Here is a 26,807-nt window from a genome sequence, read left to right as displayed (position 1 = left end):
CAGTGAACATCTCTAATTCTAATGCAATGTATGTAAATCTAGCAAAAGTCTCAGTTTTTCTTAGTATTGATTTTTCCATAAGAAAGCATGTATATTTATGGAATTGTATTCTGTTGTTTTCACAGGACATTGTGGGAAATTGGTTTTATTTACAGGTATTCATTTTAGCTGCAAGGATCAGGTTAGTGCGGGCCCCCAAAAAATGGGGAGGGGGCAAACTATAACAGAGTCCACCAGCTCTGTCTGTGATCAAATTGTTGTATATAGAACATGTAAATATGATTGCCTTATTAGAAATGAAAGACACTCATGTAATATCTAGCATGCTGCGATGTCTAAGGCATTGTAGACCAAAATGGGAACAGCATTCCAACAACATACTTACAATGCTGCTTGACAAAGAATAGATTCTGATGTGATAATGGTTTAAGGCAAGCACAGCACTTGTCAACAAAGACATATGTTGAATTATGTTTTTTTGAATTAAAACAATTTAGCCATAAGCCATGTTAAAGAAAGTGTATTATTCTCTTTCTTTTATTTGGCATTTGTATCTGGTCAATCATTTCTTTGATTTAGAATATATATATATATATATATATATACATATATATATATATATATATATATATATATATATATATATTAGGGATGAGCGCACTCGGATTTATGAAATCCGAGCCCACCCGAACGTTGCGGATCCGAGTCGGATCCGAGACAGATCCGGGTATTGGCGCCAAATTCAAAAGTGAAACTGAGGCTCTGACTCATAATCCCGTTGTCGGATCTCGCGATACTCGGATCCTATAAATTCCCCGCTAGTCGCCGCCATCTTCACTCGGGCATTGATCAGGGTAGAGGGAGGGTGTGTTAGGTGGTCCTCTGTGCTGTTTAGTTCTGTGCTGTTTAGTTCTGTGCTGTTTAGTTCTGTGCTGTTTAGTTCTGTGCTGTTTAGTGCTGTGCTGTGCAGTGCTGTGCTGTGCTGTGCTGTGCTGTGCTGTGCTGTGCTGTGTTCTGCAGTATCAGTCCAGTGGTGCTGTGTGCTGTGCTCTGTCCTTCTGAGGTCAGTGGTGCTGCTGGGTCCTGTGCTGTGTCCTGTTCAGTCCAGTGGTGCTGTGTCCTGTGCTCTGTGCTTCTAAGGGCATAGTTATTTCCCCATTATTCCCAAGTTTTTAAAAAATAAAAAAAAAGTAAAAAAAAATAAAAAATTAGAAATTAAAAAAAATATATATAATTATAACCAAATGTGCAAAACCAATCCAGCAGTATAAGTCCATTGGTACTGCAATATTACCAAGTTCACACATTCTGCAGTATCAGTCCAGTGGTGCTGTGTCCTGTGCTCTGTCCTGCTGAGTTCCGTAGTGCTGCTGGGTCCTGTGCCGTGTCCTGTTCAGTCCAGTGGTGCTGTGTCCTGTGCTCTGTGCTTCTAAGGGCATAGTTATTTCCCCATTATTCCCAAGTTTTTAAAAATTAAAAAAAAGTAAAAAAAAATAAAAAAGTAAAAAAAAAATAAATAAATATAATAATTATAACCAAATTTGCAAAACCAATCCAGCAGTATAAGTCCATTGGTACTGCAATATTACCAAGTTCACACATTCTGCAGTATCAGTCCAGTGGTGCTGTGTCCTGTGCTCTGTCCTGCTGAGTTCCGTAGTGCTGCTGGGTCCTGTGCCGTGTCCTGTTCAGTCCAGTGGTGCTGTGTCCTGTGCTCTGTGCTTCTAAGGGCATAGTTATTTCCCCATTATTCCCAAGTTTTTAAAAAATAAAAAAAAAGTAAAAAAAAAATAAAAATTTTAAAAAAAAAAAAAATATATAATAATTATAACCAAATTTGCAAAACCAATCCAGCAGTATAAGTCCATTGGTACTGCAATATTACCAAGTTCACACATTCTGCAGTATCAGTCCAGTGGTGCTGTGTCCTGTGCTCTGTCCTGCTGAGTTCCGTAGTGCTGCTGGGTCCTGTGCCGTGTCCTGTTCAGTCCAGTGGTGCTGTGTCCTGTGCTCTGTGCTTCTAAGGGCATAGTTTTTTCCCCACTATTCCCAAGTTTTTTAAAAATTAAAAAAAAGTAAAAAAAAATAAAAAATTTAAAAAAAAAATAAAATATATAATAATTATAACCAAATTTGCAAAACCAATACAGCAGTATAAGTCCATTGGTACTGCAATATTACCAAGTTCACACATTCTGCAGTATCTTGTGCTACATATAATGGAGACCAAAAATTTGGAGGATAAAGTAGGGAAAGATCAAGACCCACTTCCTCCTAATGCTGAAGCTGCTGCCACTAGTCATGACATAGACGATGAAATGCCATCAACGTCGTCTTCCAAGCCCGATGCCCAATCTCGTAGTACCGGGCATGTAAAATCCAAAAAGCCCAAGTTAAGAAAAAGTAGCAAAAAGAGAAACTTAAAATCATCTGAGGAGAAACGTAAAGTTGCCAATATGCCATTTACGACACGGAGTTGCAAGGAACGGCTTAGGCCCTGGCCCGTGTTCATGACTAGTGGTTCAGCTTCACCCACGGATCTTAGCCCTCCTCCTCCTCCCCCCCCCTACAAAAAATTGAAGAGAGTTATGCTGTCAGCAACAAAACAGCAAACAACTCTGCCTTCTAAAGAGAAATTATCACAAATCCACAAGGCGAGTCCAAGGATGTTGGTGGTTGTCAAGCCTGACCTTCCCATCACTGTACGGGAAGAGGTGGCTCGGGAGGAGGCTATTGATGATGTAGCTGGCGCTGTGGAGGAACTTGATGATGAGGATGGTGATGTGGTTATTGTAAATGAGGCACCAGGGGGGGAAACAGCTGATGTCCATGGGATGAAAAAGCCCATCGTCATGCCTGGTCAGAAGACCAAAAAATGCACCTCTTCGGTCTGGAGTTATTTTTATCCAAATCCAGACAACCAATGTATGGCCATATGTAGCTTATGTAAAGCTCAAATAAGCAGGGGTAAGGATCTTGCCCACCTAGGAACATCCTCCCTTATACGTCACCTGAATAACCTTCATAGTTCAGTGGTTAGTTCAGGAACTGGGGCTAGGACCCTCATCGGTACAGGGACACCTAAATCCCGTGGTCCAGTTGGATACACACCAGCAACACCCTCCTCGTCAACTTCCTCCACAATCTCCATCAGATTCAGTCCTGCAGCCCAAGTCAGCAGCCAGACTGAGTCCTCCTCAATACGGGATTCATCCGAGGAATCCTGCAGCGGTACGCCTACTACTGCCACTGCTGCTGTTGCTGCTGTTAGTCGGTCATCTTCCCAGAGGGGAAGTCGTAAGACCGCTAAGTCTTTCACAAAACAATTGACCGTCCAACAGTCGTTTGCCATGACCACAAAATACGATAGTAGTCACCCTATTGCAAAGCGTATAACTGGGGCTGTAACTGCAATGTTGGTGTTAGACGTGCGCCCGGTGTCCGCCATCAGTGGAGTGGGATTTAGAGGGTTGATGGAGGTATTGTGTCCCCGGTACCAAATCCCCTCGAGATTCCACTTCACTAGGCAGGCGATACCAAAAATGTACAGAGAAGTAAGATCAAGTGTCCTCAGTTCTCTTAAAAATGCGGTTGTACCCACTGTCCACTTAACCACGGACATGTGGACAAGTGGTTCTGGGCAAACGAAGGACTATATGACTGTGACAGCCCACTGGGTAGATGCATCCCCTTCCGCAGCAACAGCAACAGCTGCATCAGTAGCAGCATCTACAAAATGGCTGCTCATGCAAAGGCAGGCAACATTGTGCATTACAGGCTTTAATAAGAGGCACAACGCTGACAACATATTAGAGAAAATGAGGGAAATTATCTCCCAGTGGCTTACCCCACTTAGACTCTCATGGGGATTTGTGGTGTCAGACAATGCCAGTAACATTGTGCGGGCATTAAATATGGGCAATTTCCAGCACGTCCCATGTTTTGCCCACACCATTAATTTGGTGGTGCAGCATTACCTCAAGAGTGACAGGGGTGTGCAGGAGATGCTTGCGGTGGCGCGCAAAATTGCTGGACACTTTCGGCATTCAGCCAGTGCCTACCGCAGACTAGAGGCACATCAAAAAAGCATGAACGTGCCCTGCCATCACCTCAAACAAGAGGTTGTGACGCGCTGGAACTCCACCCTCTATATGCTGCAGAGGATGGAGGAGCAGCAAAAGGCCATTCAGGCCTACACAGCCACCTACGACATAGGCAAAGGAGTGGGGATGCGCCTCAGTCAAGCGCAGTGGAGACTGATTTCCGTGTTGTGCAAGGTTCTGCAGCCATTTGAACTTGCCACACGAGAAGTCAGTTCCGACACTGCCAGCTTGAGTCAGGTCATTCCCCTGATCAGGCTGTTGCAGAAGCAGCTGGAGAAAGTGAGGGAGGAGCTGGTAAGCCATTGCGATTACACCAAGCATGTAGCTCTTGTGGATGTAGCCCTTCGTACGCTTTGCCAGGATCCGAGGGTGGTCACTCTTTTAAAGTCAGAGGAATACATTCTGGCCACCGCGCTCGATCCTCGGTTTAAAGCGTATGTTGTGTCTCTGTTTCCGGCGGACACAAGTCTACAGCGGTGCAAAGACCTGCTGGTCAGGAGATTGTCCTCTGAAGAGGACCTTGACATGCCAACAGCTCCACCCTCATTTTCTTCCACATCTATGGCTGCGAGGAAAAAGCTCAGTTTTCCCAAAAGAGGCACTGGCGGGGATGCTGATAACATCTGGTCCGGACTGAAGGACCTGCCAACCATTGCAGACATGTCTACTCTCGCTGCATTGGATGCTGTCACAATAGAAAAAATTGTGAATGATTACTTTGCTGACACCATCCAAGTAGACATGTCAGACAGTCCATATTGTTACTGGCAGGAAAAAAAGGCAGTTTGGAAGCCCCTGTACAAACTGGCTCTATTTTACCTGAGTTGTCCCCCCTCCAGTGTGTACTCGGAAAGAGTTTTTAGTGCAGCGGGGAACCTGGTCAGTGAGCGGCGAAGGAGGTTGCTTCCTCAGAACGTTGAAAAAATGATGTTTATAAAAATGAATAATCAATTCCTCAATGAAGTACAGCACTGCCCTCCAGATACTACAGAGGGACCTGTGGTTGTGGAGTCCAGCGGGGACGAATTGATAATGTGTGATGAGGAGGAAGTACACACTGTAGGGGGAGAGGAATCAGAGGTTGAGGATGAGGACGACATCTTGCCTCAGTAGAGCCTGTTTAGTCTGTACAGGGAGAGATGAATAGCTTTTTTGGTGTGGGGGCCCAAACAAACCAATCATTTCAGCCAAAGTTGTTTGGTAGGCCCTGTCGCTGAAATGATTGGTTTGTTAAAGTGTGCATGTCCTATTTAAACAACATAAGGGTGGGTGTGAGGGCCCAAGGACAATTCCATCTTGGACCTTTTTTTTTTGCATTATATGACCAATCAACAGTCGTTTGCCATGTTCAAAAAGTAAAACCAAATTTAAAAAAATACAAGAAATTAAACCAAAAGTAAAATGCCGTGTCATAATTTAAAACAAGAGGTATTGACGTGCTCTAAAACTACTGTATTGTTGTTTATATTTTATAAACACTACACTTGAAAGTTTGAGTCTTTCAATAAAAAAGTAACTGTCCATTGCACGAATATTTGCAACAGGGACAATTTTAGGGTTAAGAAAGTCAACTAATAACACTTCGACGCTGTCTGTCTTTATAAACACTACACTTGGAAGTTGGAGGAGGTATTGTGGCCCCGGCACCAAATTTACTACCGGGGCCACTCCACTGTGCAGTCCATATTTAGGTGTATCAGATATTAAACAACGGTGACAGTTGATGCCCAATTTTTTAATTATATTGTGGCCTCGGTACCAAATTGTGTACCGGGGCCACCACACTACGCAGTCCAGATACTTGTTTGGTGAAATTCAGACCAGTTGAGGGTTTTATTATTATATTGTGTGGACCACTCTATCTATACCACACTACAACTCTATACCACTCTATTTCATACTTTAATTCTATTTCATACTTTAATTCTATTTCATACAGGGACAGTTTTTTGGGTTTACAAAGTCAAACAATAACACTTTGACCCTGTCTGTCTGGGATCTCAATGACGAATTGTCTGTACCATGTTTGGAGGAGGTATTGTGGCCCCGGTATCAAATTGGGTACCGGGGCCACCCCACTATGCAGTCCAGATACTTGTTTGGTGGAATTCTGACACGTGGAGGGTTTTTTAATTATATTGTGGCCTCGGTACCAAATTGTGTACCGGGGCCACCACACTACGCAGTCAAGATAGATAGATGCGTATTGCGTATCATAGATAAAGTACATTCAGTGGTGTGGGGCAAATTGAAAAATATTCAAAATGCACTGACATTATCAAAAACAAGAGGTTGTCACACGCTAAAACTCCAACATGTATATGATGGAGAGGATGGAGGAGCAGCCGTATGTGTAGTGTAATGCAGATCTGTTGAAGGTTTTTTATATATTTTATTGTGGTGCCCAGTGCCCACTCCTCTACGCAGTCCAGGTACATTTATTGGTGCGAATCATAAAAGTTCAGGGTTTTTAATATATTGTGGTGACCCACTCCTCTACGCAGTCCAGGTACAATTATTGGTGCGAATCATAAAAGTTCAGGGTTTTTAATATATTGTGGTGACCCACTCCTCTACGCAGTCCAGGTACAATTATTGGTGCGAATCATAAAAGTTCAGGGTTTTTAATATATTGTGGTGACCCACTCCTCTACGCAGTCCAGGTACAATTATTGGTGCGAATCATAAAAGTTCAGGGTTTTTAATATATATTGTGGTGACCCACTCCTCTATGCAGTCCAGGTACATTTATTGGTGCGATTCATAAAAGTTCAGGGTTTTTAATATATTGTGGTGACCCACTCCTCTACGCAGTCCAGGTACATTTATTGGTGCGAATCATAAAAGTTCAGGGTTTTTAAGATATTGTGGTGACCCACTCCTCTACGCAGTCCAGGTACATTTATTGGTGCGAATCATAAAAGTTCAGGGTTTTTAATATATTGTGGTGACCCACTCCTCTACGCAGTCCAGGTACAATTATTGGTGCGAATCATAAAAGTTCAGGGTTTTTAATATATTGTGGTGACCCACTCCTCTACGCAGTCCAGGTACAATTATTGGTGCGAATCATAAAAGTTCAGGGTTTTTAATATATTGTGGTGACCCACTCCTCTACGCAGTCCAGGTACAATTATTGGTGCGAATCATAAAAGTTCAGGGTTTTTAATATATTGTGGTGACCCACTCCTCTACGCAGTCCAGGTACAATTATTGGTGCGAATCATAAAAGTTCAGGGTTTTTAATATATATTGTGGTGACCCACTCCTCTACGCAGTCCAGGTACATTTATTGGTGCGATTCATAAAAGTTCAGGGTTTTTAATATATTGTGGTGACCCACTCCTCTACGCAGTCCAGGTACATTTATTGGTGCGAATCATAAAAGTTCAGGGTTTTTAAGATATTGTGGTGACCCACTCCTCTACGCAGTCCAGGTACATTTATTGGTGCGAATCATAAAAGTTCAGGGTTTTTAATATATTGTGGTGACCCACTCCTCTACGCAGTCCAGGTACAATTATTGGTGCGAATCATAAAAGTTCAGGGTTTTTAATATATTGTGGTGACCCACTCCTCTACGCAGTCCAGGTACAATTATTGGTGCGAATCATAAAAGTTCAGGGTTTTTAATATATTGTGGTGACCCACTCCTCTACGCAGTCCAGGTACAATTATTGGTGCGAATCATAAAAGTTCAGGGTTTTTAATATATTGTGGTGACCCACTCCTCTACGCAGTCCAGGTACAATTATTGGTGCGAATCATAAAAGTTCAGGGTTTTTAATATATTGTGGTGACCCACTCCTCTACGCAGTCCAGGTACAATTATTGGTGCGAATCATAAAAGTTCAGGGTTTTTAAGATATTGTGGTGACCCACTCCTCTACGCAGTCCAGGTACATTTATTGGTGCGAATCATAAAAGTTCAGGGTTTTTAAGATATTGTGGTGACCCACTCCTCTACGCAGTCCAGGTACATTTATTGGTGCGAATCATAAAAGTTCAGGGTTTTTAAGATATTGGGGTGACCCACTCCTCTACGCAGTCCAGGTACATTTATTGGTGCGAATCATAAAAGTTCAGGGTTTTTAATATATTGTGGTGACCCACTCCTCTACACAGTCCAGGTACAATTATTGGTGCGAATCATAAAAGTTCAGGGTTTTTAATATATTGTGGTGACCCACTCCTCTACGCAGTCCAGGTACAATTATTGGTGCGAATCATAAAAGTTCAGGGTTTTTAATATATTGTGGTGACCCACTCCTCTACGCAGTCCAGGTACAATTATTGGTGCGAATCATAAAAGTTCAGGGTTTTTAATATATTGTGGTGACCCACTCCTCTACGCAGTCCAGGTACAATTATTGGTGCGAATCATAAAAGTTCAGGGTTTTTAATATATATTGTGGTGACCCACTCCTCTACGCAGTCCAGGTACATTTATTGGTGCGATTCATAAAAGTTCAGGGTTTTTAATATATTGTGGTGACCCACTCCTCTACGTAGTCCAGGTACATTTATTGGTGCGAATCATAAAAGTTCAGGGTTTTTAAGATATTGTGGTGACCCACTCCTCTACGCAGTCCAGGTACATTTATTGGTGCGAATCATAAAAGTTCAGGGTTTTTAATATATTGTGGTGACCCACTCCTCTACGCAGTCCAGGTACATTTATCGGTGCGAATCATAAAAGTTCAGGGTTTTTAATATATATTGTGGTGACCCACTCCTCTACGCAGTCCAGAAAGATACCTTGTTGCAACGTTTTGGACTAATAACTATATTGTGAGGTGTTCAGAATACACTGTAAATTAGTGGAAATGCTTGTTATTGAATGTTATTGAGGTTAATAATAGCCTAGGAGTGAAAATAAGCCCAAAAACTTGATTTTTAAACTTTTTATGTTTTTTTCAAAAAAAATCCGAATCCAAAACCTTAAATCCGAACCGAGACCTTTCGTCAAGTGTTTTGCGAGACAAATCCGAACCTCAAAAATAACGAAAATCCGGATCCAAAACACAAAACACGAGACCTCAAAAGTCGCCGGTGCACATCCCTAATATATATATTATATATTAATTTAGATAAATATGTCTGCTTTATGGAACAATGCATATAAGAAGAAACCACGGGTGTCTCATTCTAGCATCCTGTGTTTGGAACGCATCCTGTGTCTCGCAAATAATAATCCTTTTAATTAAGATAATGGACATGTAAAGCTGGGTACACACTACAGAATTTTCCACCATCTATTTATGCCGATCGATTTTACATGCGATCGATGGTCCGATCGCTCGGTCCATGGACTGCATACACACTAGTCTTGTTTAGGACGATAAAGGGAAGAGCGGACGTCCCCTTAGCGACTTTTTACAGCCATGTTGTCGTGAGCAATGACTGTAATTTTGTACTCACTGTTGTGGATCGGTCGGAAGTTTATACACACTACACAGGGGAAACGAGATTGGAACGAAAATATTAAACGGTACGACCAACCAAATGAGGCGATAATCGTCCATTTGGGCAGACTTTCGACTATTGTGTCACTGCACACACTGACCCGACTTTTGAACGAGCTGTCGTATGTCGCCTTATTTAGCCGATTATTGGATGAAAACTGTGTAGTGTGTACCTAGCTTAAGTGTGTACCACCTATTCCTGGAGTTGAGAACCTCATGGGCAAATAAGATAAGACTGAAGACCCTCTACAATCAAGTCAACTAATGAAAATAAAGAACATTATCAATAAGTCAACACGTTCTTAGAGGTTCTCAGAATGGGCATGAGGTTAGATGAATATTAGTGAATTATGCATACGCTGTTTTACTAAACATGTATAAAAACCAGACTATTATAGCCACATGTAGGCTTTTGGATTGAAGCTTTCTGAGACCCTTGACCTGAACAATCAGTTATTTCTACCTTAAAATAAGCCTTATCAGCCATTACTGCATTTTAGAAGTATAGTATATCACTAATGGAATCAAAAAGAGTTACTGTTTTATTGTTTGTTTTCTCATTTGAACTGTTTGCGCCCTATTAGAAATGGTTGCTATGGTGCATCTACTTTATTTACAATAGTATGATTCATTTGTGAACATTTTTTACTTACTTATTATCCCCAGCCAGTAATTTTCTAGTCACACTGGGTGTTGATAACACAGTTTTAGTACTTGTTAGATTTTTGGCAAACTGACCTGAAAACATGAAATTATTACTAAAATAACATAATAATTTATCAACTTCTTCACCAACAGTTCAATGACTAAGTTTTAGATAACTATACTGTACCGCAGGCCTTTCAGTAGAACAAAACTGATCATTATTATTATTATTATTATTATACTTTATATTGATAACGGCAACATAATGTACAATCAGAGAGAGCAGCTGAAGCTGAACATAACAACATACAGTGATTGCAATACAGAAACTGTAAACACTTTATTTTATCTTTGATTATATAACTGAGAAATAAATGTATATTTATATTTGCGAGCAGGAGCATTTAAATTGCAATGAAAGGTTTTTATGTGAGTACGTTTCTACAAAAGCTCACATCTGATATTGAGCTAAATACAGTATTTCCATTATTCCATTCTTTGAATTCTAAAAAAATACTCAATAAGTAAACAATGCAAACTGTTGAAGCAAATTAAGAATTTCACTATTAAGGTTTCATTTAGAGTAAGTGGTAAATCCAGAAAGAAGGTCTAATTTTCACGTTGGTAGAAACATGCTGTGCTGAGGGGAGATTTAAAAGTTCAGACAGATTTAAAATTTTGAGGGGGGCATTTGCCACAAAAGGCTTTGTGCAGGTGCAAATTTGCACCCTTTCACTGGAATTACTCCTACTGTACCTACATAAGACCCTTAATGATCAGTTGCGTTGTTCATCATAATCTTTGTGTAAAACAGGGTAAACCCTGGACAGATTACACCTTCACCTTCACAAGGAATTTTCACTAAACCCAAAATAAACATATCAATATATATAAATCCTGACTAAGTATAATCTATAAGATACAGTACCTACCGAATGAAAAGACTCTATACTGCCATCTGTTTGCTGGAAATGGTAGTGAAGCATTCAAAAAATTATCTATTTTCTGGGCCTGTCTCTACCTTATCTTATATTAAAGACATCAGCATGTATTTGCTGAGAACATGTGGGCTATTATCATCCAAAAGTCTCCATATAAAGCTGGGTACACACTACACTGTTTTCGTCCAATAATTGGCTCAAACAGCCGACATACGACCGCTCGTTCAAAAGTCGGGTCAGTGTGTGCAGTGACACGATGGTCGAAAGTCTGCTCAAATGGACGATTATCGCCTCATTTGGTTGCTCGTACCGTTTAATATTTTCGTTCCAATCTAGTTTCCGCTGTGTAGTGTGTATAAACTTCCGTCTGATCTACAACAGTGAGAACGAAATTACAGTCATTGCTTACGACAAGATGGCTGCAAAAAGTCGCTGAAGGGACGTCCGCTCTTCCCTTTATCATTCTAAACAAGGCTAGTGTGTATGCAGTCCATGGACCGAGCGATCGGAACATCGATCGCATGTAAAATCGCTCAGCATAAAAAGTTGGTCGAAATTTCTGTAGTGTGTACCCAGCTTTAGTAGGGAGATGTATACAAACAGAGCACATACCTTGGGCAGGGACATCAAACAGCCTTCACTGTAGTCCCCTTACTCTTAGGTTACCCCAGAGCCATAATTGTAAATGATAGCGGTTGGGGAAAGAAGGAAATGTAAAATATTCATTCACTGCGCCCCCTTCATGTTTGGGGCCTGGGCAGCTGCCCCTCTCAGACAGCTCTAGTTCCGGCCCTGGTTTCCTAATTATGTTTGTGCTTAACTTAATCGTATATGGAAATGGAGTGTGTAAGACTTTTTTAGAAGGAGAAGTAACCTAAGCCTTATGGATGAGATTAGTATATCAAAAATGTCATTTAGAACTATATCCATAGCAGCTCTCTTGGACCCAGCATCACACCAAATCTGGGAACTAGAGAGAAACAAGTGTCCTTATGATATATGTTCTACTGAATATAAAATAAACCTGCACATTTATACAACTCTAATAACTTTGGTGTATTGGTGACAATGTTATCTGAGCATTAGTATTGGGTGGTGTTTTTGGGATGGATGTCACTGGTGAAAGAGAGCTTTATATGTTGCTCTAGGGCCCACTCTAGGTAAACCTCTGATTTAATAACTTAATTCCATGCTAGACAGCATAATCCTACATTTGAAAATACCAAATTAATACCACATACATAGTTTCATTAGCACTGCGACTTCAGTTTTTGGGGTCTCTATGGTAACCAAGTGCCAGACCTTGTGTGTAGGTGACAGATTGCCAACCCTGTCATATAAGTTAAACTGGGCAAAACCCTTAATGACTAGATCATTATCTGTGTAATTAAAAGTGCTGATTTGATTAGCTTCCAGTCCTATTCCCTGTTCATTTGTCCATTTAGGATATTGACTTGTCAGGAACATATCTGTCCAACCTGGCAACACAAAGAGCAGGGTTCAGAAAAGTACAGATATTTATTAGACAAATATTTATGGAGATTATTTATTTAGTTTAAACTGTTTACTCAGCTGTGAAAAGGATGAAAGTGATTGTATAATTTGAAATATAAACTGTTATATTTTACACAAGCCAGACCAGCCAACATCTGGAATCTGATTCAGTGGTATCTGCAAAGAAATTGTTTATTAAAGTTATTGGACTTTTAAACTTCAACCCCCTTCCATTATTGCTGATGATGGTACATTGAACTGAGGTTGTCTGCAACCAATTTCATCTCATTCGCAAATATATTTTTTATTATTCATTGTAAACACACTTTAACAATGTTGCATTTACAGTACTTGTGTTCAGCGATGGGTGAATCACATGTAATATGCAATTACCATGTCTATATTTTCCAGTTTTCTAAGAAAGGTCATGTTTTTGCCACTCAGAGTCATGTGCACATGAATACACAATGAGAATTAGTTCTACTTTATCCTTTTATTTATCAAACAATCAGAAAGAATCTTTGGTGAATCTTATACGTTCAACAAACTGAAAACTAGGTACAGAAAGGAATCTTTGAAAAACTGTATCAAAATTTGTGGTCCTATTGCCCCTACGGTGTTGCTGGTACATATGCTTTTCTCATAGCATTGTGTAAGATCGTTAATTCATGTAACACAAATCTTGGATGTATGAAAGTGCATTTTGTTCAACCCACAGTTTGAAATGCAAAGTTTTGTGTGGTTTTCAAACCGTGCAGTTTTCGAAGTGCAAACCGCAATTCAAGCCCCATTTTCTAATTGGCGGAACGCAAACCGCAGTGCTGATTTTGTGACCTGTGATTCTTACAAATGGCGCAATGTCTCAAGCAACGGTTTGCAAAACTGCACAAAAAGATGCACACTCTTTATACAGAGCATCCATTGCGAGATTAGTCGATTGCATGCATTTTAAAAAGCCATTAAAAAGGTGTCTGACTTACGAATGATCGCTAAAATGCTGCCACAAAGTAGCCATAAATATATATTTAGGCATATCTTAGGATATGTACTACTTTAAATATAGATTACAGATGAATATAGGGCACGGATGTGACAATCATTGTCAACACATTAACTTGCACCAGGTCTACAGGACAAACTCCTAAAAGTCCTATGTCAAAGGTACATGTAAGTCAAAATCACATGCATACCAAAGGGTTTAACCAGGAATAAACCATTTTTGCATGATGTTACATTATTAAACCAATGGTTTGATACAAATCGTACCGGGTTAATTAGTAAATAGTGCGGTTTGTGTTTAAAAACTTCATCCAATTATGACACTTGATACATCCACCACAAAGTGGATAAGATGTGATCTAGAATGCATTACACTGTGTGTGCAAACATATGGGTAGTGATATTCATCTTTCTGCATGACACATTTTCACTGCTGCCCTGTGGCATCTGGATGGTTGTACCATGTAGCAATGTCGGACTGGAGCATGAAGGGCCCACCGGGGGACTGCAAAGCTACAGGCCCACCAGAGGGGGTGTGGTCAGCCATCAGAGAGGCGAAACCAGACACTAGAGGGGGAGTGGACAGCTAGCACCATGGTGTAGTATATAAAGAATACAGTGTGTGTATAAAGAGTACACAGTCTTGACCTGCCCCTTAGATTGGGCAGAACAAGCCACCAAAATCGGGATTGTCCCACTAGTCTCAGAATATTTGACAGACCTGTTCTGTTCTACCTGTTCTTGTCACTTTCACCACCTGTGGCTGCTGGTTTCTTTAGTTGCGGCTTGTTTGGATCCTGGAATGTTGGGGCCCCTATTTGGAAAAAAAATGGGTGCATTTAGAAAACTACAACCAGCCCCGGCGTTAAATCAATAGGAACCAGAATTAATACTTAGGCCTTCCTACAGCCCCAACATTACTGTGCCCCTTCATCACCATGCTGTGCCTCATTATGATCACACTGCACCCTCCATGCTGCTTGGGCCCCCCTTCACTCTCTGCCATGCTGCTTTGGCCTCCCTTCACATTCTGCCATGCTGCTTTGGCCCCTCTTCACTCTCTGCCACTCTGTCTTTGCTCCCCCTTCACTCTCTGACATGCTGTCTGTGCTCCCTTTTCACTCTCTGCCACGCTGTCTGTGCTCCCCCTTCACTCTCTGCCATGCTGTCTGTGCTCCCCCTTCACACTCTTCCATGCTGCTTTGGCCGCCCTTCACACTCTGCCATGCTTCTTTGGCCCCCATCACACTCTGCCTTGCTGCTTTGGCCCCCTTCACATTGTGTCATGGTGCTTTGGCCCCCCTTCACAATCTGTCATACTGCTTTGGTCCCTCTTCACACTGTGCCATGCTATCTGTGCTCCCCCTTCACACTCTGCCATGCTGTCTGTGCTCCCCCTTCACACTCTGCCATGCTGCCTTTACTCCCCCTTGCTTCCGTTCTTTCACTTAACTTTTTATCGGCTTCTTTCTTCTCTTCTGCTCTTCTGTTTCCTGTCGTCTTGTCGACTCCTCTCTACGCCGCTCCTCACTGAATGTCGGGCATGATGATGTCACACCCAACATTCAGTGCGAACAGAGCAGAGAGGAGGGGCGCCGGTGCCGCGGTCACATGAGTATTTTATTTTATTTTTTTCAACTTTTTTTTTAAGTTACCCGCTCCCCCACCAACGAAGAGGGGAGCGACCAGGATCGGGGCCTACCGGGGGATACCCCGGCCCCCCGGCGGCCCAGTGGTCTGCGTCAGCAAGTTGTACCACTGCTATATATATGTGAGGAGGGGCACGAGGAGATGAATGTAAAGCAGAGTATACACGGGGCACACAGAACTTGATCCCACGATGATATCCACAATACAACAATAACTGACAAGCGCTGCTTGAAGTATACAAAGTCACAATAGCTATCCAGGCAATAGGAAACAAAGTCAATGGTAACAATAGCTTCAGTGGATAGGAGGCTCCGGAGAAGAACACAACTCAGTCCAGATGGATATGCAATACAAAAGCAAAGTCAATGGAAAGTATGCATACCGCGGTTCAGGAGAGCAGGCTCTCAGAGAGACGTGCAGGGATACCTGAACGGCTGAAGGCCGGCAGGAGGAGAGACCACTGGAGGGTGGAAGCGGTAATCAGGTTGGTGCAGCGCACGGCAGGTAATCCAGAGTCAACGAAGCAATACTCAGGAAGCAGTAGTAAGTGGAACTGGAAACATGAAGAACACGGGAGAGTTGAGGCTGTCTGGTATCCAGTAGTAGAAGTGGAGGCAGCGGAGAGCTGACATGATAAACCCAGGAGAGTTGAGACGATCAGGAACTCTGTAGTAGTAACGGAGGCAGCGGAGAGCAGACATGCTGAACACAGGGGAGTTGAGACGATCTGGAACTCTGTAGTAGTAGCGGAGGCAGCGGAGAGCAGACACGCTGAACACAGGAGAGTTGAGACGAACTGGAGTCCTGTAGTAGTAGCAGATAGGAATCAGCTGAGTGCAGGCACGATGAACACAGGAGAGTTGAAACGAACTGAAGTCTGGTAGTAGTAGCAGATAGGAATCAGCTGAATGCAGGCATGATGAACACAGGAGAGTTGAAGTGGTCTGGAAACCACAATAGCAGTAAACAGGAATCAGCAGGAGCTGAATACACGAGGAAACACAGGAACACCTTCAGAGGCTCATGGGGAATGAGACTCCAAGATCAGCCAACCAGGTAATGATCACAGGTGGTTTAAATAGGGAGGGTTGCCAGATCATCCAATCAATTAAAAGCAACAGGTACTGAAGGTTTGATAAGGGCTGCACATGCGCAGACCCTCAGGATGGCGGACGGCCACGGTTCCTGAACACACGGGAAATGGCACTCACAGTCCGGTGAGTGACACTTTCAAAGAGGACGCTCTTACCTCTTTGCCTGTTTGGTAATAGCCAGGTTTGTTTTATTACTGTGTTTTTCCCAACTGTAAAGTGCTGTGGAGTGTGCTGTCATTATAAACACAAAAGTTTATACATCCACTACTACTACTAATAATAATAATAATAACAATTTTCCTGCTGAAAGAAGCCACTGCCATCAAGAAATACCACTGCCACGAAGGGGTGTACTTGGTCTACAACAATGTTAATGTAGGTGGTACATGCCAAAGTAACATCCACATGAATGAAAGTACCCAAGGTTTACCAGCAGAACTTTGCCCAGAGCATCACACTGCCTCCGCCGGCTTGGCTTCTTCCCATAGTGCATCTTGATGCCATCTCTTACCCAGGTATATGACACATATATATTATATTACATATTATAAATATATGCTTAATTCAATACGTAAGTAAGAGTACATCACTTTGGGTGCCTTGGATTCAGGGACACAAAGGGACTCATATACAGTTCCATATATCTGTTTTTGTATAAAAAAGCATTTTGTACTGCGCCTGGGCATTTATGTCAATAACAAGTTTTTTATGTATTTTCAACTTTTGACTCCTTAATTTTGTACGTGGGGAGGAAAGAAGCAAATAAGCATAGAGTATTTGAGTACAGTAAGGGCATGTTCATATAATGCAACTCAAATAGATGTAGATGCAGATATACTTTTTAGTATGGTAAAATGCGACTTTCACTTTTATTAACCAAATATTATTCTCTCTTGTGTATCTGACAGCAGTTTATACACAACATATTTATTGAAACATGATTTTATTACATTATCAGGTTGTGTACAAATTGGGTAATGACACTTCAGCACAGTACTAACACATACGCCTAATACTTGCTTATCCTACTCTTCCATCAGACATACATAGAAAATGGTACTCTTGGTGCACACTTGGTGTAAGTACTTACGTACTACTCTCTTTAAGTAGTTTGCATCACAAAATGAGTCTGACGCTAAATATGGGCTCAAGTACGCTTTTTATTGTGTACGTCTTTTCCTATGTACGTTCGTGGCGCAAATGCTTACTACTCTACATGAATCCTTAACTGACTTGTCCAATGGAATTCATAAAGGAACTCCAGCACTACTGACCTTTACAGCACAATGCCACAGTGGTTGGCATTTCTGCCCACAGTCCTGCGGTCATGAGTTTGATTCCTGACCAGGGCCACATCTGTGTGGAGTTTGTATGTTCACCCTGTATTTGTGTGGGTTTCCCCCGTTTGTGTGCAATAGGGGAATTTAGACTGTAAGCTTCAATGGGTCAGGGACTGTTGAGACAAATATTCTCTGTACAGCGCTGCACAAATGGTGGAGCTATATAATTAAACAGTAATAATAATAATTCTCCATTGAGAGCGCTCTGGTGGTTGCGACTTGCCACGGCAAAGCAAATGAAACAGAAAATAGAATCTCGAAATCCGTGTATATAGTCCATGCACAGAACATACACAGAGCTAAAAATCAAATTGCTTGCTCTAATATCTGTTGTTACATTTATGTTATGTATAAATACCACTTTATAACAATATTGATAAAAACACAATAACTTTAGAAATAACAACATATCCTGTAACTTGCAATCTGCAATGCAGACAGGACAAAAAACTGGAAGCAGTATATTTGTGAATGGAAGTTAAGACGCTTTTTAACAGCCCATAAACTATGGCAACCAAGCACCGGTCTAAAGAAGCAGAAAATACAGAATACATTCCCATCAAGCCGTGGCTTTCACAGTTCCATATTCTTTTTAAATGTATTACAAATAGTAAAGCAAACAAGTAACAATAAGTGCATTGTTTCATTCTGTAGTTTAATCATCTAATAATTTACAAGGGTGGTGTGAGTTAGTGCAGTCATGAATCATGAATTTCTCATTTTAGTTCCCCTGTTAATTACATTGGAGGTCCAGGTACACCCTTTCCCAAAATAAAGGCTAGGCAAGTGTGAATTTACTAGGTGGTAATAACATCTCTTAGTTGTGGTGACATAAAACACTGGCGCTTGGCTCTGGTGGTTTATGGCACTGTCACCTGAACCACTCGCTGTTATTAATACTGCCATGTAATTCTGTTACTTATCATTATTCTAGATGTATGCCTAATGTTTCTCTGCCTGTGCGCCAATGCCATAGTCTGAGTATCTCATGATTAACTAACTTTCAACTCATTTTTTTCATCTTATGCAAAAGAAAATTGCTCTATAATTCTATAATGGCAAAAGATATTAAAAAAGGCAACTGAAAAATACTGTGGAGCATAAAGTGACTACAAATAGGTAACTTTTTTGTGTTGAGAAAGGAATTATTTCTAAAGATGTTGAAAGGTAAAGAACAAATAACAGATATTTTTTTAGGGAATTTATCAATATGCTGCATGCCACTGCCAGAGACAATTGAAATCAATAATTTAAATCATTTCTGTTAACAAGGCTGTGAAGTAAATATTACAGGGTATAATTACTAAACTGCGGATTTTAAAAAGTGGAAATGTTGCTTATAGTACCCAATCAGATTCTAGTTATCAGTTATTTAGTACATTCTACAAAATGACAGCTAGAATCTGATTGGTTGCTATGGGCAACATCTCCACTTTTTCAAACCTGCAGTTTAGTAAATATACCCCCTGGATTTTGGTAAAGTTTGAAATCAATTACATGGGGAAATGACACAAGAGTTGGTCATTTTATTAAATAGTTGGATGTCTTCTTAGAAAAAACAAGACTGACATTTGCTCTGTCTAAAATGCTGCTGTAATAATTGTTATAGGTTTAGCACACGAAAAGAATAGGAGCCTTATTGTGTATATCGCCTAATGTAGACATGAAAGCTCCTCTTTGCTGCTTTGCAGTCAGTAAAAACTTGCAAGTTATATTTTTTTACTTTAAAAATAAATGAACCGACGTCTTATGCCGATACCTTTTGAATTTATTTGAAGCGTGAAGTGATATCCACATAATAATTAAAACAATGCAAAAGTTTAGTCATTTGCAGCAATGTACAACTGTGTGGTTTAGCTGGGGGTGATGTCTGCTCAATCACTACAGTTTTTTGGAGGAGGTTTCCTGTTACTATTTCCCCTATAAAAATCTGAAGACACCTGTTCAACTGCAATATAATTGAATTATTTGCTCAAAATAACACATCATTTATCGTATTGTGGTGAAATATTACATTGTGTTTTGCAGTGTAGCGGTATTGTTGTTACTTCTTCTCTTTCTGTTACTCTGACTGACTAGAGTAAACGTCAGCAGAATAAGGGCGTAGTTAAGAAGAAAAAATAAATTGTAAATAAAACGTAATAACAGGAAGTAAAGGGGTAATAAGAAGGTCTTTGTAGTGATGTCTTCATTGGTTCCACCAAGTTCATTTCCAGTCAATTCCCACAAAGAGTAAGCGCATCCCAGGTTTGGGGGCAGTTCCTAGAAGCAGAATTTGTGCTGACTTCATGTGAAATGTGGGTGATATGTGGGGTACACATATATATGCTTTAAAAAGAAAAATGGTCACATTTGTGCATAAAACTTACATCATACTTGCCTACTTTGGGCATCTTCTTTCCGGGAGAGGGGCGTGACTGGAAGACGGTAGGGGGCAGGGCGCGGCCAAACGTGTCATTTGGCACTGCCCCCGCAACAAACGAGATTTTTGTTGCGGGGGCGGGGAAAAAATGATGCGATTCATAGCGAATCGCGTCATTTTGAGACACCAGTAGCGGGATGCGGGAGATTTGCCAGCTCTCCCGAGAGTCTGTGAGACTGACCCGATTTTCGGGAGTCTCCCAGACATTCATGACTTACATTGAGCAGCAGTTTAATGAGAAATAATATAAATTGCTGACCCCATACAATGTTATGTGAGTGAGGACAGGATAGTAGAAAACAAAGGGAAGTAGCATCATCAGAACAAAATACTGACTACAAGGGGCATATTCAATTCCGATTCGCTGCCGCGATTACGCGCAGCCGCATGGGTCCCGGTACCCAACTTCGTGGATTTCCCTCTATGGGGTGCGCACAGAAATCCGCAATATTGCTCTACCGTAATGCCGCTTTATATGCGCAGCCGCGCGGAATCGCGAGCGCGAATCGGAATTGAATATGCCTCCAAGAGTTGTTTTTTTAATATTTTAACATATGACCCCTATATTCCCACCTATATGTATCTTGGTTTCATGTGACTGCTGTGAGATTAATTGCATGATATGTAACTGTGCAACTAAAAATCTCTTGGCAGATTGAGCAAAGTCATGGCTTAGGCCTGCTTGTTTACATATTTTTAAAATGCTTACGGATATTTCTTTTCTTTGTATTTAGGAGTATAGAAAATGATGTAACTTTTTCTAAAGGAAACATCAATCATGCGGATATAATTTGTTCTTCAACTTCTCGTAGAAGTTAATGATGACATGTTTTGAGCATATTTAAGGAACTGAAGCATGTCAGATACACTAAATAAAGTTTGGTGCTGACAGAGGATTGTCAAGAACCTCTTACCTATAATAACAGAAGATAAGGGATAAGATAAGGGTTGTCTATTTGTTTATAGAGTGACGGATTATCATATAATAATTATCTTCCATCCTGTATAAAAATAAATACAATGAGTTACTGCAGTTATGACGTAGATAGGAAACTTGCCTATAATCGTGTTTAGCCAAGGAATGGCTAAGGATCAACTCATGCTGATTTGTCCTGATGTAATGTCACAAATAAACCTCCTAGATGTATGGAGAACAGAAAAAAAAGTGTCTGCATTAACAAAGTAACACTAAGCTCGAGTTACTTGCTTTTAGACAACAAACCCCCAACTAGCAGGATTATAGGGCTCTCATGTCCAGGTCCCACCAATAAACTCATAATCAATGGGCAATGGGTATTTTTCTACGGCAACTATAGGTAACTTTGAATGAATATAGTATTTTCTTTAATTGTTCTTTGAATAATCAGAGTTTGCTCTTAGATCGGTGCTGAGGTCCTACTTTCAATAGGCTATGTTGATATTCGTGTTAATTAAAAACTGAACTGAAATCCTGCTCCTCCAGCACTTGCAAAGAATGCAAGAATGAGCTCTGTCCAATGGAAATATTATCATCTTTAAAGAATATAATTTACTCTGGCGTCTTATATTGAATGTCTGCTGTACAATGAGCGTGCAGATTTGTAGAAACAGTGATTAATGCGTGCACATCTATCATTGTCACATATTTTTCTCCCTTTTGAAATGTTCACATGCCTACTTATTTTCTGCCCAGATCACATATCCGTCAGCAAATTGAAACTAAGTTAAATATTCAGAGACGTTCCCCTTGTCATAAGTGTAAGAGACATTCTGTTGTGAAAATACTTAATGTGCCAAGACACAAGAAATCATTTTTAGAAGTGGTGTGAGCTGAGGAGCTGGGCTTTAACACCCTCAATTGTAATGTTCTGTTTCAGTGTTACCAAGGATAGTATTGGCTTTGTGGACATTGCTTTGGACAAATGGAAAACATATTAGCTGTAAATAAGAGGTCACAGGTTTCCAAGAGATTTTGCGTGATTTTAAATGTCTCCATATACAGATAGAGTAGAGTTTATTGAAATTAATGGTGCACCATGACTAAAGGGCAGGAGGAGAATATATGCTTTTATGTGGCTGATATCTTATTAATGTATCCTGGATAGAAATTGTATTATAGGAAACAGCATTATATTTATCACAATAAAGTGTAGTTTAACTGATTTGTGCAAAGAACATCTACTTGTGTGGTGAAACAGTCACAGCTTGTGATAGTCTGGAATTACTGTCTTAGGGGTATATTTACTAAACTGCAGGTTTGAAAAAGTGGAGATGTTGCCTATAGCAACCAATCAGATTCTAGTTATCATTTATTTAGTACATTGTGCAAAATGGGAGCTAGAATCTGATTGGTTGCTATAGGCAACATTTCCACTTTTCCAAACCCGCATTTTAGTAAATCTAGCCCTTGGATCCTTTACCTGTACCCTTTCTGGAACTAGGCTCAGTCTTTCTGTGCACAATAGGCTTGTCAGAATGTTAAATTCGGTTGACTGAGGATAACACATCAGTCGGAAAATTCTTCAGTGTGTACCTAGCCTTAGAGTGTGTTTCAGGCTTACCGGCCACAGTAGTCATCATCATCATCATTATCATCATTTATTTATATATATAGCGCCAACATATTCCATAGCGCTTTACAATTGGGGACAAACATAGTAAACTAATAAACAAACTGGGTAAAACAGACAAAGAGGTGAGAAGGCCCTGCTCGCTAGCTTACAATCTATGGGACAATGAGAGTTTGACACATGAGGTTAAGTCTACATTTTGCATTTCAGCCAAGCAAGACTGCAAAGGTAAAAGTGACTCATAAGCTAAATGATCCTGTCACACAACAATGTTAGTCAAGGGGTAGTTGTCTTGTGTGAAATTGTGTAATGGGTGGTAATAGGGTAATGTAGTGAGGTTAAGTGGGTGGTTGAGGAATATTATAAGCTTGTCTGAACAGGTGGGTTTTCAGAGAACGCTTGAAAGTTTGTAGACCAGAGGAGAATCTTATTGTGAAAGGGAGAGAATTCCATAGAGTGGGTTCTGCAATTAGATTACACTGTGTGTAATCAACTTTGAATATGCAAATGAAATCATTTTAATAACATTCAATCAAAGTATCTGCGCACAGATATACTTCCTATCATCAGTGATCACGCTTACTAGTTATACAACTGTTTCAAAAGAGAAAGAGAGTTTCTTATGGTAGTGCACAGAACTGTCCTATCCGTATAACATAAACCAGTACTATGATAATATTTATAGGACAGTTCTGTGCACTACTGTAAATAATGTGTTTTCTTTTTTGAAATGATCTTTGTGTTAGTTTAGTAATATACCAGAAGAAGAGATAAATAATTGTATAAAGTATATTAACGGGAAGAACAGTTCTTAAAATTCTTTATTGGTGCAACAATTCTTCCAATCTTACTGTCAACTTTTACAACTGGTAACTTTTCAAAGCATTATCCAATAACCATATGAATATTTGTAATACTTCCTTACTGAGAATTTTGGTTTTCGTACAGTTTTGTAGTAAGCAACATTTGCGTCAGTCGGTTCCACTTTGTTCACATCTTTAGCTGAGAGCTTTTTTTCCATACAATTTGTTTATGCAGGCAATGTATGCGTGCCTAATATCAAGCCATAGTTTGCAAAAAAATAATGAGGGTGTGGGTAGTTATGTTACCCAGGTCTGTACAAATGCCAAAAAGTTTTCCTCCATGAAGTGCCAGTAATACAAAGCTAGTCCTTCAGCAATACTCCTGTACCACAGCAGCATACTAGCACCTACTCCTCCATCATCCCCTGGTGTTAGAAGATTCAAGCAGCCTGTAGGACTTTCTATTGGCACTGACAGTTTGAGCTGCCCCCTTTCCTCCAGGTCGGAACCTCATGTGCCAGGGAAAATACAGTGTATAACCAGCTAGAAACTGTAATATAGGTTAGGTCATTACAGATACCTATTGCTACCCATAATGTAGAAAGAAGAAGTTGGGGTTTCTTTTTGCAATAATATTAGTTATGTTAGCGGACATGTCATGTCAAACAAATGGAGTTATTGTTTTAATCCTTTGAATGCCCCTCACATCACTGCTGCATTCTGAGAGAACAGGACAAGGTGTGCCCAGCATGTGATAGCTATATGATTGGCTTGGAAGCTGCTAGATCCACCTGCAGCATTTTATATAATACTTTTACCCTGCTCCTCCATCTCCCTACTAAAATATATATATAATTTTATTTTTTTTCAAACAAATTTCTAAGGTGCTCTCTGGTATAATTTGCAAGATATACTGTTGTCGTGGGGCAATGTATAATTTATCTTCCTCTCACACCCCTAGTTACTGGGAGCCTTTCACCTAGGGACTAGGAGCCACCAACAGCTTCCTATATGTAATGTTTCTATTATGGAGGTGTTGGTGGGGAAGTAAACTAAGAACAAAAAAGAAAATGATTATCTATGACCTAGTGCAGGGATCGGGGAATGAGTAGTGTCGAAGTCAGCAAATTGGATAAAGTCATTTCAATTAAAGTCTAGCAAACTTGGTTGTCTTTGTCTGAAAAGATGCGTATGGTACGCTATGACGTACAAGGGCACGCTACGGCGTGAAAGGGCGTACGCATCCACTACACGTGGCAGCAACAGTAATTGGTCTTTTACCATACATTCGCACAAACACGCATACTTATAAAATAGTACACATTATTGGTAGTTGCAACACATAGTCAGTTATGTCGAAATATAGTAGTATTTATATGTTATATCAGAGTTACATGCATATTAGGGAAATACACAGAACGGGTTAAAGGAATAACATCATGAGTGGTATCATAATGAACCTTGTTACATATCCTACTGTTTGGTGCGCTCTGCGAGGGAATCGCAGAGTGCATACGCAAGTTATGAATGATAGGGAATTATGAACTACTTAAGAGTAAGGAATTCTGGCGGGAAGAGCAGAGCATACCCCCTGCAGAGATGACCCCCTCCTTTGGATTCCTTAGGATGAACCAGCCAATGATTGACGACCCCTTGGACATTCCTGAGACCCGGACCAATAGATGCAAGCCATACCATCTTCATTGTATTACTGTACTTGATTGTGTATATAAGCAGCAGCTTGTGATCCAGAGTGCAGACTTCTTGTCCCCAGACTTCAGGATTGAATGACTGCACTGGATCCAGAGCGCCTGCGATAAGTAACGGCTGTATTTACTATTACATCGCTTGAGCATATTTTTTCCACCTATTGCGAATAAATCTTTGTGCGTTGGAAACACAAATCGAGGTTCGACAATCGTTATTGGTTAGCGACAATACGCACATTACAATTTGGGGGCTCGTGAGCTTTGGAGGTTTCGTTGCCGATGATACGCAAGACCAACGGATTTCGGTTCCTCAACAAAGGGTGGAGACGCGTCATAAACGGGTAAGAACGCATGGTGTTCAAAACCTGAATTTTACTCTGTGTTGCGAAACCGAATGTCCGTTTTGCATTATCTAGGGCACGCTAACTAGAACCTAGGGACAAAAGAGAAAACTGTTTCTTTTTTCTGTCATTGTGCGTTTTAACTGTATTGCATTGTTTAGCGTATGTGTACTTCCTGCTGTGCGTACGCGAACTTCCGGTAAACTTGCCACGTGGTTAAACAATTGTGTTGATAGTTATTATACATGCATAGTATAATTACTTGTGAAAGCCTCTGAGACATTATTACTATTGTTGGGAACTTTTGATTTTCTGCGCAGAAAAGGTGTATAGTGTGTGATGTTGTAACGCAGATACACTGTTTTATTGTTGAGGTGCTCAGTTGCTGTCTGACGAGGCGGATTGCCCAACTGAAGGACGGTATACAGGGCAGGTATACCGAATGCGAAAACTGGGTTTTCGCAAAGCGCTACCAATAGATCGCAAGGTTTGCTAATAATTAGTATTGGTAGGCAGTGCGATCCGGTCGCACCGTTAGTGCGAATTGGTGAAGCAGCTAGGAGGAATTATACTGGAAAGGCAGGTTGATTGTATCGACTTTGCGCTCCCAGCGATAATAAACTCAGCAGATTTTGTGGTTTAGCCAGGGTATCGAGGAGCTGATAGCCCTTGGGGCCCACAGTGATATTTCTGTATTAGGGATCCTCGCCAGGGGCGAGAAAAGCGAGTGAACGCGGCTAAAGGAAATACGTTCACCGATGATTATAGATCTCTAGCGGTGAGTATAGCAACAGAGTTGAAATTATTAGGTGGAAAGAACAGAGCATTGCGGTGTGTCTGTATTTCACATTTGGCCGGAAGGAACAGAGCATTGCGGTGTGTCTGTGTTCCGGGTAGAAGGTATATTGTTCAACATGGGTGCTAAGCATACGCTAGAGATGGTCAGTGTACTGCCTAAGGAAGGCCCTATTGGTTCAGCGAGGTTTCTCATGTGTAAGAAGTATGGTGCATATGCAACTGTGTATTGTGACACGTGGGTCGGGATGACCAAAGCTTGTGATAGGCCTTTCCCAACAATAGGGAGTTTTAATGCAGAGGTACTGAATACTGTAAAAGATAAAATATGGTTGATCAAGTCAACGAAAAAGAGAAATAGACATAATGATTGTTTAAAATTGTGGCAAATGGAAGGTAACACGTGGCAGAGCAGCGAATACAAACCGGAAATAGGCGTGGCGAAAAGCGCGCGCAA

The sequence above is a fragment of the Mixophyes fleayi genome, chromosome 3, assembly GCF_038048845.1.
Source record: "Mixophyes fleayi isolate aMixFle1 chromosome 3, aMixFle1.hap1, whole genome shotgun sequence".
Classification (NCBI taxonomy): domain Eukaryota; kingdom Metazoa; phylum Chordata; class Amphibia; order Anura; family Limnodynastidae; genus Mixophyes; species Mixophyes fleayi.
The sequence above is the reverse complement of the archived record's forward strand: the minus strand, read 5'-3'. Positions refer to the sequence as shown.